This window comes from Macaca nemestrina, chromosome 2, assembly GCF_043159975.1.
Source record: "Macaca nemestrina isolate mMacNem1 chromosome 2, mMacNem.hap1, whole genome shotgun sequence".
Classification (NCBI taxonomy): domain Eukaryota; kingdom Metazoa; phylum Chordata; class Mammalia; order Primates; family Cercopithecidae; genus Macaca; species Macaca nemestrina.
In genome coordinates, this window is record NC_092126.1 from 81,894,999 (window position 1) to 81,910,701 (window position 15,703).

The 15,703-nt window shown below is 35.2% G+C and overlaps 1 protein-coding gene across 8 annotated transcripts in view; it reads right to left on the bottom strand.

Moving 5' to 3' along the window:
• The window catches only part of LOC105466009 (MDS1 and EVI1 complex locus), a 591,474-nt gene that overhangs the window by 148,340 nt on the left and 427,431 nt on the right, over positions 1-15,703 (bottom strand). The window lies entirely within an intron of this gene.

Sequence of the window (15,703 nt, forward strand, 5' to 3'; positions counted from 1 at the left end):
AGGTCAAAATAACTGGCTAGCACAGCTAGAAACTCTAAGGAACTTCCAAAGCCTTTTTTCCTTTATGATCCTGTGAGAAGGCATTTATTCCTAGGGTTCTGTGAATTTCTCATGTTTCTCTTAAATTCACCTTTTTGAGTTATTCTAAACTCTGGTGGGCTTTCTAAAAGACCATACCAAAAATTACCATTTTGAGGCCATTCTACAACAAAAGTGAAAAACGACTTGGACCCGAGAATCACGTCTTTTAAAAATTTCCAGCTCCACCACTGTTACTTATTATTTGCTGTTCTTCCAAGCATGATATAAGCAAACCACAACAAAAGCTTGTGTTAGGAATCAATTTAATAGCTGAAAGTTTAATCTTAAAAAAGAAAAAAAAATGGCGGGGAAGGGAGACACATCAAAGAACTTACGTATTGCAACTTGCATAGGAATCACAGTGAGCTGTGAATTTGGAGAGAGTAACATCAGACACACCAACAAAGAGTTATGTGTTTACAGGAAGAAATGAGTTGCAGAGGGAGTATAAGACACTATGGCCCCATTTTACATAGGAATCCAGTCACCATTCATATATATATATATATATATATATATATATATGTATACAAATATTTTTAAGAGGCAGCATGTAAACTATGTTTGTGGTGCAGTTTGGAAATGATAATTTTTTAAAGTAAAATTCTCGAAAAGATTCTTTTTAACCACACTTTTCAAAGCTTCAATGAATATTTGATTCAGGCCCCAAACACTGCATGTTGCCAGTTTTTCTCAGCTTAAACTCTAGTGTATCCCTGTGCCAAGCTGATTTTAACAACCTCTACCTTTCTAAGCAGCCCTTTCATGTATATTTACTTGAAAATGGCATCTCAGCCTCTTGTCACCTCATGTTCTCTTCCAGACCGTTCACCCAGGTCAGTTTCCTGGCAGGTCCTCAACAAGCAGTTGGGGGTTCTTCGTAGACCGAGCTTGGAGTAATTATGCTCTATAATTGTAGTCAGGGCCTGTCTCCCAGTCAGGATTAGAAATGCCAAGTCATTTCCTGTTTTCAAATCCAAAAGAAAGATAGTGACGTCTGATACTGGTTTTCCTATGTTTCAATTACTGTGGGGCAGCCTGGAACTGCCTTTGAAGGATTCTCTTTAGAATACCTGGGTCCTAAGCATGGTGCTGGACCAACACCAGAGAATACAGAAAATCATCCTAGCTATCTTATTTGATAATTCTTCAAGCTATTTCACCCAAATTGTGGCAATCTGGGTCATGTGGTATCGGAAATATCATCTGGGGATGAACTACTTGTTGGGTGCTTTGTAGAAACAGGAGGTATATGCAGTAAAAAGGGGGTGAAAGACGTTTGGCACATGTTAAAGGGTAAAGCACCTTCTTTTTAATTGTACAGATCCTTGTATTTTACAGCACATTAAACTTTAAAAGGAAAGGTAGCAAAATTGAGCATCTGTTTTTTTCTCATATAAATTCAACTCCTAATAAATACTAAGCAGTTTCCTCAGACCCAGTTGTGGGCAGATAAGCAGTTCCATACACACAGAACTAATTGCAGCATTCTCTAAAGCTCACTCGACTGTCTTTTTTATTTCTCTGCCAGTGAAACCAGCTTTTAGCAATTGGGTTTTGGGAAAGATGACATCCCAAAAAAGAACCATAGCCAAAATAAACAGGGTTAAGATGGAGAATAATACTAAAATTATTAATGTTTATTCCATACTACAGTACTTTCCATTGTAAAGAGCATGCTGCACCTAAATTCATCACAGAAACATGATTTTCATGCTGGAAATGAACCTGTGCATGTCTCCCAATTTCCTGACTATGGAGGAATAAAATATATGTTGCTGCTTATCAGATTTTTAAATGAATTACCTTTTCATAACCACTTATTTCACTTGAAAGTGACACAAAGTCTATAATATAGTAGATAAGGTTACAATATGCCTATTACATTTTATGCTGACAGCTGTATAACTTTTAAAAACTGAAATGTAAATGTGTCCCTTCAGGTCAACTTCTTATAGAAATGTTTATGGTATAACTTTATTCAAAGAAGAATATGAGACAGATTTTTTGGAGTGGATACACAATTCCTACCATGGAAAGAATAGAAACAGACCTGAAAAGATGAGTTTCTACCCACCCCCACAGAGGTACCCAGTGCCATCCAAACGATGACCATTGAGAACGATATCAAGGGTCATTTGGCCCCTTTCTCTGCTGCTTTCTTTGATTGAGAAAAATCAGTATTTTAGGTTCTATCAAGATTCTTCAGTACTTTTAAGTTAAGCAAATTGAATTGAACCATCCATTTAGTCAATTACATCATCAAGGAAATGATGGAAAGAGAAAGAAGAAAGACTAGAGATAAGGGAGACATATAAAAGCAATTTTAAAAAAGGGAAGAAAAGGGAAAAGAAAGAAGAAAACAAAAGAAAGAAGGAAAAAAAGAAAGGAATAGCCATGTATTATAGATTTTTAGCTGATTTTTTAAAAATCTAGGAAACTTGCTACAGATCCTTCAATAATTTGAGATGGCTAGAGTGATGTGTTTGTGTGCAAATCATTTATTTGCTATTGTGTAAGTTAAAACAGTAGCCCAGCTTCCACTTCTCTTTTGTCATTGGCTCTTACTCCTGGCCATATATTTTACATGTCAACCTGCTCACCATATGTGTACGTACTTATGCTTTCTTTGCCACTAATTGCTTCTTTTTTGACAATACCATCTATATGTGCATAGTATATTGCTGTTTTTATCACTCTAAGCCTATTAATGCTCAGACTTATGGTTCCCAGAGGAATTAAAATTAACCAGCTCTCTAAATATTGTTCATGAGTTGGAAAACTCCTGTATTTTAGAATCTCACTTCAGTTGTTTTTAATTGGTTTGCAATATTTCACCCTTCAGGGCTTGCCCTTAGCTTTTCAAAGTATATATTTAAAAAAATTTATGGGAGTGATATGAAAGGCAAAACTTAGGAAAAATAAACACTTCTTTTGGACAACGATAGTGCTTACGCTATGATTTAAAAGTCCAATTTTATAGTTTGGTAGAGACTAAACTCTTATTGACTTTCCACTGACTTCTATTATCATCAATGTGATTTTTACTTGTAAATAAACCACTCAGTCTAATGTGCTCTATGAGAAGAAAGCACAGGACTCTACATAAAAGCAAATTCTCTTTTGGTGAATTCCTCTTTTTAGAGCTGGAGATCCCTAACATATCATTCATTTTTTTTAGTTTGTCATGAAATGTTGCTGTTTATTTCCAGAGTATGGAAAGAGACTTCCTTTAAATGCTTGGCTTTTGAAGAATGGTTACTTTGTATGATCCATAAAGCAAATCACTGACAAAATGCCCCTAAATCCCAAAGAACCATTTATTGTTAATGACAAATGCACGCGCATACACACACACCTCTCACATATGAAAACAGTGTTTACTGTTCCTCAAAAATTAAAAAATGAGGAATAAATAATTAAAAAGTAAAATTTTTGAGGAATGAAAAATAACCAAATAAATAACATTTCTTATTCTTTAAAAATAAAGTGATAGACTCTATGGATAAATGAAAACATGTCTAAATTAGAACTACAGACTTCTCTGTTTCTCTGTTACCAGGACAGAGGAAAAAGTAATTTCCTTCACAAAAAAACCCACAAATAATATAATAGTAATAATATTATATTTATGTAAAACAGAGATCGCTTATGTCTTCATTCTCTTAGTTCCCCAAATGATGAATAATTACTATCTCCCAAATCATAGGTCCTAGAATCAAACCATTTTGCTTTTAAAAAAAAAAAAGTGGGGGGACAGATGCTCCTTGACTTATATGATTCAACTTACAACCATCTGTTTTTTTTACTTTATAGTGATCCAGAAAGACACGCATTCAGTAGAAACTGAACTTTTTTGAATTCTGATCTTTTGCTGGGCTAGCTATATGTCGTACAGGGCAGCACCAGCCAGCCACAGCCTCCAGTCAGCCACATGATCACAAGGGCACTGATGGTCTGTAGTGTACTGTGTTGCCAGATGGTTCTGTCCAACTGTAGGCAAATTTAAGTGTCCTGAGCACATTTAAGGTAGGTTAGGCTTAGCTAGGATATTCAGTAGGTTAGGTGCAGTAAATGCATTTTTTATTTATGCTTTCAACTTATAAAGGGATTATTGGAAAAGAAACCCATTCTAAGTGGAGAAGCATCTGTACTATCCAGCACATAAAACTTGGAAAGGAAGCCCCCGCCATGATATTTCAAAAAGCAACTCTTTCTCACAAGTAAACTTTCTCTTAGAGTGTTGCAATAGAAGTAACTAAAAATGACGTGGTTTTTAATTAATATCTGCTAAACATGCGTAAATGAATAAATAAATGAATAAGGGGAGAAAGAAAACCAGAAAGGGTATCAATCTGAAGCCTGTAAGAGAAAAAAATCTATTCTCTGACTAATTTTTAAGTAAGTTTTTAACACCTCACATGATCCACCATGTGGATATTGTGTATATTTCATGCATCTGACAAAAAGAAAAGTCTATTTGGAATTTCCCAAATTTGGATGTTTTGTATACACCTCAAAGAGCCATCATCACAAAAGGGTCACCCTGATTAATGATAATCAATGAATGAAAAGACTTTTCAACTGTATGTAATAGATGCTTTTCTCTGTGAATAAGTAACATATATTTATACAATAACAAGTGGCACGTTATTATTAATTGTGAATTCCAAGGTTAAGCACCTTTGACTTTGTGTGCATGACTATTGAGACACTTCAACGTGCTCAGACATTCAACAAACTCGCCACTTGCTTTCATCTATACTGAGTCTGTCACTTGACTTTTGACCTTTCATTTGGCACTGTCCTGTCATTTCTTTGGTTTCACAAATTTTAGCATCTTACTTGACCTCTCAACTGTGACCTTTCACTTGACCTATGATCTCATAAATTCTGAAATCTCATACATGTAATCGAGAAACAAATAAACAAAACATCTGGATGAAGCTTTTCCTGAATTAAATCTGAGTAGATGAAGCATAGAACCAAATGCTTTAGTAAGTAATGTAATATCCACTAGGATAATATGTAAATAGTAGAAAACAATTTTTTTAGGATTGACTAAGATATGGCAAATTATCAAAAGACTCAGCATTAGCTTCTATGAAAATATTTCTTTAGTCACATTAAATATAACAATATACTAAGTTAGTCTGGTTAAAAATGAAACATCTGCAACGTAATACTGAAATGTAAAATCTTTTCCTCAAGCATGGGAGTCAGAACTCTTGTCTGAATAAGTACCAAAAGATTTTACTCAGATAAAGATTGTGTAACTCACTATAGTATTCAATATAAAATTGGGTATTTTAGGTGCTAACTGACCACCCTTATTCACTCATTCTCCACTGCAGTTTTATTATTTTTATAGAACTTGTCACTATATGAAATAATCTTCCTTTATGGATGTGCTATCCCTCCCCACTAGAATGTAAGCTTCATGAGGGCAACACATTTGTCTGCTGTGGTAACTGCAGTGTCTCCATCACCAAAAAAAACATGTGGCACTTAGTGTTGTTAAATGAACATATTTGTTGACTGAACAAAAGAATGACTAAGCTCCCCAAAAATCACTGCATATACCTGAACACCAGAGCAAAAATCTAAAGTAAATATACTAGCTAACTTTAAAGTTACATAGTTCACTCACTATTTAGCAGTCCCATACCATTTAACCTTTTAAAATTTATCCTGGATTTTTCTATATTGGTACTTAACTTCACAAATGTTCTTACTCTTCACCATTAAGAAATTATTTTTGGTGCAAGCGGGTTGGATCACACCTGTAATCCCAGCAATTTGGGAAGCCCAGGCAGGTGGATCACGAGGTAAGAAGTTCAAAACCAGCCTGGCCAGCTTGGTGAAACCCCATCTCTACTAAAACTACAAAAATTATCTGGGCGTGGTGGCAGTTTCCTGTAATCCCAGCTACTCTGGAGGCTGAGGGAGAATCGCTTGAACCCAGTGGGCAGAGATTGGAGTGAGCCAAGATCATGCTACTGCACTCCAGCCTGGGTGATAGAGCTAGACTCCATCTCAAAAAAAAAAAAAAAGAAAAGAAAAAAGAAAAGAAAAAATAAATTATTTTTTCTGACAAAAACAAAGATATCCTCAAAAACTCTCAAATTAACAAATGTTGATAATTAACCCACAAATGCCAGCTGTAGCATGATTTAAGTCAAACCTCATACTAATTAGAATATAGTCATGTTTCTTTCAGTAGATGTATGAACTCATATACTAGGAAACTGGTTTAAATTCACAGGAACATACAAAGAGTTACTGAAACATGAGAGAGCATCAAGTCTGATGTTTAGCTACCTGAAATGACCACAGCAATTTTACTCTTAGGCATAGGCAAGCTAAAATTTACAAGCCCTTCAGATTAATGTAAGGAAAACTCAAACAGGAACCATAAAACCAAACAAAGAAAACCCCACAAACAAACCATTGAATAAAATTATTACTAAATAAAATAATTTGGAGGCAATATCTTCCAAAGATTTAGCTAAAATATCCCCTAGACTCTGTTATAAAAGTTTGCATAAGGCATAAAGCTGACTGAGATAAACAAATCTGATTAGAAAGTCAACTTTCTCTTAAGATCTCTTATAGAATTCAACTAAGGAAATTTCAGTTTGAATATTAAATTAAAAGTGACTTTTCACTTTCAAAATGGTGGTAGAAAAACCACTATGAATATACACATCCACTATTTAGTCAGTTAACAAAAGATTATAAACTAACTTACACAAAAATGTATTATGATTGATCCTATAAAATGCTAACACCAATAAACCTAGAATGTCTCATACTTACTTAAATCTTACTTGAATGTATCACATCTTCACCATAATGAGAATCTATAATAACAGATTTTTTTTTGAACACCATATATTTTTTGAAATGTAGAATAATTCTTGCCTTTTATGGCCTCCAAAATACCGAAAGAAATGTTACATATGAACTGCTAGAAAAGGAAATTTTAAATTAATCACAAAACAGGAATTTTCTGATGTCCTCAAGCAAAGTTGAGTAAATTGTTCAGTTTGGCTAAAGTTTGAGGTTCTTTCTTGTTTAATCCTTTTTTCTTAAAGGTAATCAAAATAGTCAGATATGGTACAAATCATTTTGTTGGAGGAGAATTATGCCTGTGGCTTATTTAAATAATGTAATACCAATAAGGAGAACTTTAAAGAATATTAGAGTATTTGAAATATATGGAGAAATAAAAATGGCAACAAAAATATAAAAGAAAATTAAATACAGGAATTATTTTGTAGATACCACTGATATATTGGACACACTAACAATATAATATATCAGGAATAAAATCTAAGTAATAGCTATCAAAAAGAAATAGCTTGAGAAGTTCACATCAAGGGAAACCTATTAACTGTTTAGAACTATGTTAAAATATATTATAATTGAGATTCAAATAAAAAGTTCTAGACTTCCAGATAAAATAATATGAGAACTTAAAAAGGTATTTATTTTGGGGGGTGTCCTGATAAATAAACTAGCAGACTTACTATTTCTGCATCATATCCTACATTAATCTATTAATATAATCCAAGAAATTATATTTTTTTCTAAATAAGTAAGGAATAGAAGCACCAGTTACATTTTAAAAATTACAAGGAAATTAGTAACAGAAACAGTTGTAGATGCTGTAAAAAGCAATATGGAAACTTTGAGGAGAAATAGGACAGAGTATCTAATTCCATTGTGTTGATATAACAAAGGCCAGACTTAAAAATAAAAGGTTTGCTGGCTTTACTTATGCTTTAGGTAGAAGCTTTTTACTACAAGAATTCAACTGCTGAAGTTCATTTCCTGTCTTTAATTCTAAACGAGCAATTTGCTGATAATTTCCTGTCTACATTTTCATAAAGTAGAAAGAACATGACTGGTTAAGCTAAATGTTTCAATAACCAAATAAACTTCAGCAAGTGTAGTTTAGGAAATTCAACAACTACCCAGAAACTGGTTTTATGATTATAGAATGTCTGAATACCATCCATCTCCCACAAATGTTTGAAAATATTCTGAAGACCTTTGTGATTGCTTCTTTGACCCCCAAACAAATACAGCACCATTGCTTTGCCTCAGTGGGCCCAGAGCAATTAAAGTCAAAAGAGTATGAATCCCCTGAACTCTGAGCTGTTCCAGCATAGATGAGGAAGAAACGACCTCTAGCTGGGTTTCAGCCTCATTCTCCAACCCCCACCCTAAATCTTCATACCTAAACCAAAATTCATTTAACTGGAACTTTTTATAGACTGTGTTTTTGAATTCATGATTATCAGCATTTGGGGCTGAAATTAAAATACGGCATCACTAAAAGGGACTCATCTGAAATCTAAATTAAGTTGTCAATTAAGGATGAAGAATGGCTTGTTATTATTGCCTTAAAATGAGGTGTCCTCTTTGTCCTATTGAGATCCCAAACATCTTCCATCCGAAATCTATTATAACTTCTGCAGAAGGGAAGCTTAGGAAGTATACAGTTTCCTAAGTCTCAGAACTTAGGGCATGAAGGCTCAGAAGAGGGGATGATCCATAAAGCCATGAAATGTGGGGACAACTAAAAAACAAATGCCATTTTGTGCCTCTGCCTGCCTCTAGATGCCAGTCAGTGGTAGAAAAGGAGTCAGATACTAATTATGAGGGGAGATTTTATTAGACAGATTTAAGGAGAACAGATGAGCCCAAATCCCCCTTTTTATTATCTACTGTACACTTAGCTAATGCTTTCTCCTGTGAGAAAGGCTTAAACAGTAAGCACAAACAGCACAATGAAATTGTAATGCCCTCTCCGTGTGGACCTGGATTATTTCAGCCACCAGCAATGTGAGTAGCTGCAGGTGTTGCACTAAATAAAGTAATATAAAGTGTCTAAATTGCAACAGTGGAAGTACTGTTTCAAGACCCTTGTCTGCTTTTTATTAATAGTCAGATTCCTTCCTATCAGCAGCCACAACTACCTTTACCCTATTATTCAGCAACAATATTTTGATAGGCAAAGATCTATTAAAAATCACTGTTGATATTTTGTGACCATAGTCATTTTGGAGTTGAATAAGCGTTCAATCTTCTCACAGAAGGGGAGAACGTAAATTTGTGATTCAGGAAAAGAGGAAACCAGGGGTTACAAAGGTGGAGAGGCCAAGTAGAATGAAACAGACCCCCTCCATCAAGTAAAAAACTTGGCAGGATAACTAGAAACAGACCAACCCTAAATCTTAGGGTTCATGAGCTCTTAGAAACATAATTAACTGAAATAAAACTAATATTCCAGTGTTAAATTTCACCTTAACATGCATCAGCAGTTACAATAACACCAGGTATAAAGAGAATCAGAAACTATTCATTTTGTTTATGGAATGTACCTTAAGTAGGGGGAAACATTCCTTAACACATTAGTGTAATTTCTAAAATGGAGAAAAAATATCAACACAAAAAGAACTGTCAAGTTTACCTTACTCTATCAAGAAGCATTACTTTTGGAGAAAGTGTACCAATCACTTACTTGAAATTTCTTGTAATTACATAGAGCACCAGATTTCCAAAGCATTTGTTCTTGAGAAAGGAACCACTAATACCCAGGAAAGAAATGTTGAACAGGAAATGTTTGACCAGTGTTGCATCACAAGATATCAAAAGAATTTCACTTTGGCTACTTCAGCGAATCAAGTCAGGACATTTTTAATTTTCTTTAGTCTTTGCGCTTCTACAAAATAAGGTTTCCAAAAAATTAGTGATATTAAAATTTTTCTAGAAGTTTTGATACATGAAATAAAGTAAAACTCTTCTCCTAGAATGAAATGTAAAAACTATTAGTGCTGAGAGAGGAGATAAACAACATTAGTGATCTGTGACTAGCATTCAGGAAATTCCATCTATCTGATGATCTGTTGGCTAACTGAGCAGTGTTTCATATGTCACCAGCTAACTAAAGCTCCCCATTGTGTTTACAGATTTCTTTTAAAGGCACTTTTAATGCCGTTTTACACATTAGGAGATAGTTAATTTAGAAGTAAATGGTAGACCACGAGAGGAGTCTTCTTCTTTCTCTTCTTTTTAAATTGATGTCCATTTGCATCTCAGCACAGCAACTCCACAAATTCCTGACTCTCAGGATTCCTGTCACAGGACTGCCTGCGGCAATCAGCCCTGGTTTCTTTTTGAACAAGCTTTCTTTTAACACTTAAATCCAGGGATGATTTAACAGAAAGTGTCTCAAGTCTATGAGCTACAGCCCCCTTAGACTCTACCCAAACAAAGCTACTAATGTGTGGTCAGTTTCTTGGCAACTCCACTCTCCGCTGATAACGCTCCTGCCTGCTATTCTCCAAGGAGCCGGCTGCTGGAAGACTGCTCCGAACCTCATCCCCTTGGTGCTCCTGATGCGGGCGATCCTCCGACTGCTCGGCGCCAACCACAACATGCTACCCACCGTGAGAGAGCAGGACGCGGGCTGCTCTAGTCAGGACTTATCGTCTATCATACTGATTGACGAAACCAAGAGTGAGCAGAAAAAATAAACACGAACAGAGGCTGCAGTGTATGGGCCAGTCAGCTGGGAGTTTTAGTATTTGGCCTTGGTGATCCTACTCTCATGGTAGGTTATCTTTTCCTTGTGCTATCATTTATCATAACTTTGAGGGCCAGGGAGAGAAACAAACCTACAATTTTTCTATTGGTTACATTCATTAGACTGCTTGCTTTTTTTTTTTTCTTTTCCTTAGCACTCCTTCCTTTGCCCCCTATAATAATCCCATCCCCTCACATAGTATTCCCTTAAGAATGGTGAAATTAAATCTAAATACAGCTCTCCCTTTTACTCCTATTCCAGCCTAGATCATTGTAATTAACCTTTGCTATTCCATCAAATCTAGAATGCAAACCTACATGTTAATTTACTTAAGTCAGACTCAATAATAAATCTGCATCTATAGCAGCTAAACTCAATGAAGATCCTGGATATTGTTCAGTTATTTGGATTACTAACATCTTCTTTTTGAATAATGGCACTTGACTTTTTCAGGCACAAACCATGTTTTGTATTGGTCTTGACAGCCACTATAAAGTACTCCCCCAAGTGTCAGTAACAAAGATGATTTGTATGTGGCTTGCAGTCTTCCAGTGTTCTAATAGCTTTCTCATTCCAACCCAGAAACATGGAACACAGGGCAGCTGGTTAAAGCTGATACAAGCATTTCTTCTCTCAGCAGGCTATTCTTGCATAACCATTTATTTTGCAGAGTTTTAAAGTGCCTGAAGGATTTAATTATGTACATAGACAACCCCTATAAACTCTATTCTAAGGTTTTTATTGACTTTTGTGCTGGGCAGCTCTTAGGCATTTCAATTAAGTGTTTTTATAAGAAAAACGACAATATTGTAAAAAAAAAATTCTTTATAGATACTTCCAAACAGGTTTTTTTTCCCCCGTCTGATTGAATAAACTCTATTTAATTGACCAAAAAAATCCAGGTTAATTCAAAGTTTGGTTTTTCCACTCTGGAAAAATAGAGCATTTGAGTCCCAGACAGGTTTGCGAAAATGAACCTGCCAATATCAGTGAAAGAATGGGCAGAGGGAGAACAAGATTACTTTGAAACATACTCTGAAACGTCACATGGCTACCTGTTACTCTGGAGTTTACTTAAACTCATGAGGGTAAAAATCTAAATGCAAAATTTTACATGTTCCACTAAACAAGTGCAGAATAATAAATTACCAAATTCATTTGGAGCACTTGCCTGACAGGCCTAACCCTCAAAAGTCTCCAGGAGACAGACCCCCAAAGCCCCCTTTGTCTGCCTTCTTCAATTGCAGGGCTCAAGTATTTACAAGGCTTCTGCAAACCTGCCTTCATTATGATGTGGGATATTTCAGTCCCAGCAGGTGGCCAACAGGAGACCAGACCTGCCCGTGAAATATGTAATACTTTTTCATATACTTTAACCAGAAATGTGCCCCTCCACAACTCTCCTAACTGTTCTAATTTCCCTTTCTCCTCTTAATCTCCTCAGAAAGCCATGAGCTTGCATTAAAATCTACCTAAAACATTTCACCCACAGGCAATGTAATTCTGAAACAAGCAACCAACATTTCACAGCTCTGGAGTAATAGATTAATTTGAACCTAATGTTGCCGTCGTTTACTGCTGCAAATGTTCTGGTGTAGACATAGCCCGAAGGCATGGTGCTGTGGCATGCACAAGTTTGGGAGCCGGAGCTACAGTTGGCTTAACATCTGTGCATCACATTTGCCATGTGCCTCATTATCCTGCACCCCACTGTGCCTACCTGTCCCCCTCAGCTTCTCAGCCACAGGCGATCTAATTTTTTTCCCCTCCAACTAAGAATCTTTGTTCTCCTTCTCACTTACTAAATTTTTGAGAGACCTCTGCACCCAAGCCGTGGGGATTCGGTCCATGTGAACAGCCCAGACCCTTTAGATTCTTAATTCTCCATTAGGAAGAGGAAAATTACAGCATTAAGTTTCTGACATGCCACTGCATAAATTGTCCCATTTGCAGAACCTACCAGGGTCTGTGACTAAACCCAGAGGCGTGTACTAAAGCATGGTGTTGTTGGTTTTGACTTTAACAAGTTTGGTCGGCTTCAATTATCTGTAAGCAAAGAAAGAGTAACTTCCAACTCCAGGTTTCAGAGAGACCAAAAAGTAAAATCTAGTCACAGAAAGAAAAGATTGCAACATCAAAAATTAAAGCCAAGTGTCTTAAACTATTTAAGGAGTTAGCATTTCAAAGCTTATTGCCACAAACAGTTGATACATACCACAATCTCACTCCCTCACACACACAAAAACAAAAACAAACAACAACAAGAAAACCAAGGCTTTAAAAATAGATGTAGTAACCAGGCCAAGCAGCTGCTTACATTTTAATCCTGTTTTAACAATAAAAGAATCATATGACTCCTTTATTGGGTTTCCTTTGGAAGTGTTTTGGGTACCCATTTAACGAGAGATGAAATGAAGATATAGCCCTGCCCAAACAATTTGAAATATGCAAAACATAAATAATATTTCTTGTTATCATTATAAAGGGTAAGTATAATATTATTAATAATAGAAGTATCGATAATGAAATATGCGAAAAACAGCAGAATAGCCATGCTAGGGTTAAATGTTGAAAAGCCACCATCCTTGCCACAAGATAGAAGAAAAATTCAAATCAGAGACATTAGCTTTAAAAAAGCCAAAGCTTTGAATAAAGAAATTTAAAAACATTATCTTCATATTATATTTGACAAGCTGGATTTAGACATAGTCAACACATTAAAAAGGTGGCTTAGTGCTTTTCAATTGTTTACCAGTGTGCTAGCAAAGTACTTTACTGCAGGTGGTAGAAAATTAATTAGTTTTAAATAATCATTTTCATAGAACTAATAATTTTTTTAAAAAATTAATCAGACTCAAACAATTTCTACAAAAATCACTCAGACTTGTAGACCCTAGAGGAGAACAAAACAGAGGTCTTAGGACAGAATGTTTCTAATGCCCTCTCCAAGTAAAAGTATGCTCTGTTCTAGAAATTGTATTGGATTTCCACACTTCCCTACATAATCCTCAAATTCTACGCAGTACAGAGCATTGAGTCTTGCACATTTCATTATATGCTTGAATTAATTTACCCTATATGGAATTTGTTACCTTTACAATAAAAAAGTCGCTATTCATTATTGAAAGTGGACAGATGGAACATGTTCAACTTAAGACATCAACAAGAAGAGAGGGAAAAACTTATAATCTATGTGGCACAGCCTCCTCCATCTGGTAGTTCCCAGCTTGTCTGCCAAGACTTTTTTTTCCAAATAAAAGTGAGCATTTCTTTTTAGAGTTACTGGGACATTCTTAGATATTGACCCTGATTCTGATTTAGAGACATTAAGCAACCATGCAATTAAAATATGATATTTTCCAAAGATAATCCATATCATAGGGGAATGCTTGAGCCTAATTAGAAAAAAAAAATTAGAACTACTATTTATCTAAAAACATTATCAGATAAACAAACAGTGTTTGCTTTGATAGATCATGAAGGCAATTGAACAAGTTATTTTATTCTCTTAAAAAACACACTGTAAGCTGCATAAATACAACACTGGGTCAGTAAAGTGGCTGGCAGTCTCTAGCAGGAAGACTATATTTGCACATCCTTCCCAAGCCCTTATCCAGCAGATGACACCTGCCTGATGTGTCAACAGGTACAACCCAGATCACGACTGTCACAAGATCACTTTGCTAAAATGCAGTACACAAGACTAACACGCTTTGAAATAAGTTAAATCCTATCATATCTTGGTAAAAGTTAATTAATTAACTGAAATAGTACACATACACTTTTTTCTTTCTTTTATTATTATTATTTTTTTTTGGGGACGGAGTCTTGCTATGTCACCCAGGCTGGAGTGCAGTGGCACAATCTCGGCTCACTGCAACCTCTGCCTCCCGGGTCCAAGCTATTATCCTGCCTCTGAGTGTGGAACTACAGGTGCACGCCACCATGCCCAGCTAATTTTTGTATTTTTAGTAGAGACGGAGTTTCACTATGTTGGCCAGGCTGGTCTTGAACTCCTGACCTCATGATCTGCCTATCTCGGCCTCCCAAAGTGCTGGATTACAGGTGTGAGCCACCACGCCTGGCCCACATACACTTTTTGTGTATTTACTTCTCCTCTTACGTGTTTGTTCCTTAAGCAATATCATTCTATGAAAGACAATGGATTGGGTCTTCGTTTATTTGTGTGCCAGCTCCATAGCCTATGAATAATATTATGAAACATACACCCAAACCTCTGGCAACAGCCTCTTATTTAAAGAGTTTTTTAAGTTATAGACAATTTTTACATGTTATTAAAATATATAATATTATTACACTATCACAACATATTGGTTAATAATAATAATCATATCTTTATTATTAAACCTTTTTTGTTGCAAAAAAACCTCTGAAACTTTTTATCTAACCCTATCATGGAAAAGCTACTCACTGTATATAATAATTACTATCATTCATTATTATTTAAAAACATAAATAAACCTATGAAAAATATAGAATAAAAAAGAGATCCTTGTAAAGGAAAAAAAAAAAGCTAACCATCCACCTAATACTTTTATTCAAGGATTAATAAAGCCTTTTAATACAATGATATAATAGGTTTTAAGTTTCTTAAAATAATTTCTGAAACTTATAGCAATTTAGACAATAAATACTTATTAAAGACTCACTAAATGCTTATCCCACAATCCCTAAAATGTGATGGATATGCTGTAGTACTTTTGGCACTGAGAAACTTTCTTAAAAATACAATTTTATTGACATATATTTACACTGAATCGTTGGACGTTAAGACTGCACAAAATTTTCTCTAAATTACTTTGTTAAAAATGTGATAGAATTCAGTTAAACCTGAAATTTGGGTCAATACGATACCAACTAGGTGACTTCTGCCCAGTGAACCTACATAACTGCTCAATTTCTTCATCTCTAATTAGAAAAAAAAAAAATTAGAACTACTATTCTACTATTCTAAAAAAAATTAGAACTACTATATGTCATAGATTTGCTGTGAAGATTAAATAA